Consider the following 5668-nt stretch of genomic DNA (forward strand, 5'->3'; position numbering starts at 1 on the left):
GATGGAGAAATCAAAAGCTTTACAGACAAGCAAAAGCTAAGAGAAATCATCGCCACCAAACCAGCTCTACAACAAATGCTAAAGGAAATTCTCTAAGTGGGAAACACAAGACAAGAAAAGGACCTACAAAAAAACCCCAAAACAATTAAGAAAATGGTCATAGGAACATACATATTGCTAATTACCTTTAACGTGAATGGATTAAATGCTCCAACCAAAAGACACCGGCTTGCTAAATGGATAAAAAATTCGACCCATATATATGCTGTCTACAAGAGACCCACTTCAGACCTAGGGACACATACAGATTGAAAGTGAGGGGATGGAAAAAGATATTCCATGCACATGGAAATCAAAAGAAAGCTGGAGTAGCAATACTCATATCAGATAAAATAGACTTTAAAATAAAGAATGTTACAAGAGACAAAGAAGGACACTACATAATAATCAAGGGATCAATCCAAGAGGAAGATATAACAATGATAAATATATACGCACCCAGCATAGGAGCACGTCAATACATAAGGCAACTGCTAACAGCTATAAAAGAGGAAATCAACAGTAACACAATAATAGTGGGGGACTTTAACACCTCACTTACACCGATGGACAGATCACCCAAAATGAAAATAAATAAGGAAACAGAAGCTTTAAATGACACAATAGATCAGATAGATTTAATTGATATTGATAGGACATTCCATCCAAAAACAGCAGATTACACTTTCTTCTGAAGTGCGCATGGAACATTCTCCAGGGTAGATCACATCTTGGGTCACAAATCAAGACTCAGTAAATTTAACAAAATTGAGATCATATTAAGTAACTTTTCTGACCACAACACTATGAGATTAGAAATGAATTACAGGGGAAAATATGTATAAAAACACAAACACATGGAGGCTAAACACTACGTGACTAAATAACCAAGAGATCACTGAAGAAATCAAAGAGGAAATCAAAAAATACCTAGAGACAAATGACAATGAAAACACAACAATCCAAAACCTATGGGATGCAGCAAAAGCAGTTCTAAGAGGGAAGATTATAGCTATACAATCCTAACTCAAGAAACAAGAATAATCTCAAATAAATAATCTAAACTTGCACCTGAAGGAACTAGAGAAAGAAGAACAAACAAAACAAAAGTTAGCAGAGGGAAAGAAATCATAAAGATCAGAGCAGAAATAAATGAAATAGAAACAAAGAAAACAATAGCAAAGATCAGTAAAACTAAAAGTTGGTTCTTTGAGAAGATAAACAAAATTGATAAACCATTAGCCAGACTCATCAAGAAAAAGCAAGAGAGGAGTCAAATCAATAAAATTAGAAATGAAAAAGGAGAAGTTACAACAGACGCCACAGAAATACAAAGCAACCTAAGAGACTACTACAAGCAACTCTATGCCAATAAAATGGACAACCTGGAAGAAACGGACAAATTCTTAGAAAGGTATAACCTTCCAAGACTGAACCAGGAAGAAATAGAAAGCATGAACAGACCAATCACAAGTAATGAAATTGAAACTGTGATTAAAAATCTTCCAACAAACAAAAGTCCAGGACCAGATGGCTTCACAGGTGAATTCTATCAAACATTTATAGAAGACGTAACACCCATCCTTCTCAAACTATTCCAAAAAATTGCAGAGGAAGGAACACTCCCAAACTCATTCTATGAGGCCACCATCACCCTGATACCAAAACCAGACAAAGATACTATAAAAAAAGAAAATTACACAGCAATATCACTCATGAATATAGATGCAAAATCCTCAACAAAATACTAGCAGACAGAATGCAACAACACATTAAAAGGCTAATATACCGTGATCAAGTGGGATTTGCCCCAGGGATGCAAGGATTCTTCAATATATGCAAATCAATTAATGTGATACACCATATTAACAAATTGAAGAATAAAAACCATATGATCATCCCAATAGATGCAGAAAAAGCTTTTAACAAAAGTCAACACCAATTTATGATAAAAACTCTCCAGAAAGTGAGCATAGAGGGAACCTACCTCAACATAATAAGGGCCATATATGACAAACCCACAGCAAACATCATTCTCAATGGTGAAAAGCTGTGCAATCCCTATCAAATTACCAATGGCATTTTTTTACAGAACTAGAACAAAAAATCTTAAAATTTCTTTGGAGACAAAAAAGACCCTGAATAGCTAAATCAGTCTTGAGGGAAAAAAATGGAGCTGGAGGAATTAGACTCCCTGACTTCAGACTATACTACAAAGCTACAGTAATCAAGACAATATGGCACTGGCACAAAAACAGAAACATAAATCAATGGAACAAGATGGAACAAGAAAGCCCAGAGGTAAACCCACACACCTATGGTCAACTAATCTCTGAAAAAGAAGGCAAGGATATACAATGGAGAAAAGACAATCACTTCAATAAGTGGTGCTGGGAAAACTGGACAACTACATGTAAAGAATGAAATTAGAACACTCCATAACACCATACACAAAACTAAACTCAAAATGGATTCGAGACCTAAATGTAAGACGAGACACTATAAAACTCTTAGAGGAAAACATAGGAAGAACACTCTTTGACATAAATCACAGCAAGATCTTCTTTGATCCATCTCCGAGAGTAATGGAAATAAAAACAAAAATAAACAAATGGGACCTAATGAAACTTAAAAGCTTTTGCAAAGCAAAGGAAACTACAAACAAGACGAAAAGACCATATGATCCAGCAATCCCACTACTGGGCATATACCCACACTGGGCATAAAACCACAATTCAAAAAGACACATGCACCCCAGCGTTCATTGCAGCACTATTTACAATAGCCAGGTCATGGAAGCAACCTAAATGCCCATCAACAGACTAATGGATAAAGAAGATGTGGTACATATATACGATGGAATATTACTCAGCCATAAAAAGGAATGAAATTAGGTCATTTGTTGAGACGTGAATGGATCTAGAGACTGTCATACAGAGTGAAGTAAGTCAGAAAGAGAAAAACAAATATTGTATATTAACACTTATATGTGGAACCTAGAAAAATGGTACTGATGAACCAGTTTGCAGGGCAGAAATAGAGACACAGATGTAGAGAACAAACGTATGGACACCAAGGGGGGAAAACAGTGGGGGGGTGTGGGGGGGTGATGAATTGGAAGATTGGGATTGACATGTGTAATATATACACTGATGTGTATAAAATTGATGACCAATAAGAACCTGCTGTATAAAAAAAACACGAATGATATATTAGTTAATTCTTATCAGAAGAGATAATATAGATAGCACACTTATAAAAAGAGTTAGGCATTAAGTACTAGTAGTATAATATAGGTAACATGCTCATAAGTTTAGGATCTTAAATGTATTACCTTTAGAAAGGGCCCTTCTTATTTTTTCCTCCTGGAATTGCATATTTTTAAAGGTTTTCAGGTTTTTGCCAAATGAACTGTGCTTGTTAAGTAACTCACATTCTCATATTAAAAAAAAAATCAAGTTTCCCAACAATTGTTACCAAGCTTAATTGAAGTAATTCTAAGCAAAATCAATGAAAGTTGACATGTGGCTTAACAATACTACCTTAGAGAAGGTAAAAATACAATTTCTTTCAGGATATTTGAGATAAGAAATAATATATGGAGCTTCACCAGTCAAAACCTTTGGACACTAGGTAAGAGCAGAACTTAACAGTGATTACGGTAGTGAGTTGAATGGTGCTCACCCAAAAGATATGTCCACCAAGAACCTCAGAACCTGCCTTATTTGGAATAAGGTTTCTGCAGGTATAATTAAGGTAAGGATCTTGATGTGAGATTTATCCTTCGTTGAGGTGGGTTCTAAATCTCATGGCAAGTGTCCTTGCAAGAGACAGGAAAGAAGACATAGTTACACCCAGGAGAAGGCAATTTGAAGCGAAAAGTAGAGGCTAGAGTTATGCTGACACAAATCAGGGAATACTGAGAGCCACCAGAAGCAGAGGTAAAGGAAGGAGTCTCCTCCAGAGCCTTCTGTGGGAGCATGGCATTGCAGGTACTTTGATTTCAGACTTCTAGCCCCCATAACTGTAAGAGAATACAATTCTGTTTTTTTAAGACACCAAGAGTGTGATGATTTGTTACAACAGATTTTTAAAACTAATATAATTGTCTTGCTGGAATATTCTAACAAGAGTTTTATAGGGTAGGAAGTAGAAGAAAATATGACTAAAGGATCCAGAATTTCATTGATGAGTTGAGATTGTCTGGGGGTGATTCCAAACCTAAAGAGTCAGAGAGTTTCTTCTTGGGTATGGAATGTACATGGGGCTGGGCAAGGTTGGCTGACACAATTATTTTCTGGTCATGACCTTTTCCATACATTTCACACCACAATTTAGAGACAGCAGCCAAATTTAAGGGGTTCCATGCAGAGATTTCTGAGAAAATCAAGGTCATGGTATTAAAAATTATGAGATTTTTGATAAGTTAGGTATTTCCAGAGAAACTTGCCCAGGATGAGCCTCAAATAAGTTGATCTTATCCCTGGATTCGGCTGCTTAGACTCTTGTTCTCACTTCCCAACAAGAATGCCAGACCCTGCATCCTTGTAATGATAGAAATTTCCCAGTGATAGTCACACTGTAAAGTTAATCTTATTAAGACAAATATCATATGATATCACTTATATGTGGAATCTAAAAAAAATGATACAAATGAACCTATTTACAAAACAGAAACAGACTCACAGACATAGAAAACAAACTTATGGTTAACAAAGGGGAAAGAGTTGGAGGAGGGATAAATTAGTAGTTTGGGATTAACAGATACATACTGCTATATATAATAGATGAACAACAAGGACCTACTTCATACCACAGGGAACTATATTCAATATCCTGTAATAACCTATAATGGAAAATAATCTGAAAAAGAATATATGTATATAAACTGAATCACTTTGCTATATTCCCCAAAATAACAAAACATTGTAAATCAACTATACTTCAATTTTAAAAAATCCATTCTCCTATGGAATTAACATTACAGTGAATTTCACTGAACTTTGGTGTCCCAATATCAAAGCCACTCTGGGTCTCTTTGTTTCCAGTAATTTAATAATTTTAGAACAGTTTTAAATTTATAGAAAAATTGGAAGGATAGTACAAACGGTTTCCATATACCCTGCACTTTTTCTTATTATTAACATCTTACATTGGTATGGTACATTTGTCACAACTAATGAACGAATATTGATACATTATCATTAACAAAGGCAAGGGGGGAAAACAGTGGGGGGGTGTGGGGGGGTGATGAATTGGAAGATTGGGATTGACATGTGTAATATATACACTGATGTGTATAAAATTGATGACCAATAAGAACCTGCTGTATAAAAAAAACACGAATGATATATTAGTTAATTCTTATCAGAAGAGATAATATAGATAGCACACTTATAAAAAGAGTTAGGCATTAAGTACTAGTAGTATAATATAGGTAACATGCTCATAAGTTTAGGATCTTAAATGTATTACCTTTAGAAAGGGCCCTTCTTATTTTTTCCTCCTGGAATTGCATATTTTTAAAGGTTTTCAGGTTTTTGCCAAATGAACTGTGCTTGTTAAGTAACTCACATTCTCATATTAAAAAAAAAATCAAGTTTCCCAACAATTGTTACCAAGCTTAATT

Source organism: Physeter macrocephalus, chromosome 4, assembly GCF_002837175.3.
Source record: "Physeter macrocephalus isolate SW-GA chromosome 4, ASM283717v5, whole genome shotgun sequence".
Taxonomy (NCBI): Eukaryota; Metazoa; Chordata; class Mammalia; order Artiodactyla; family Physeteridae; genus Physeter; species Physeter macrocephalus.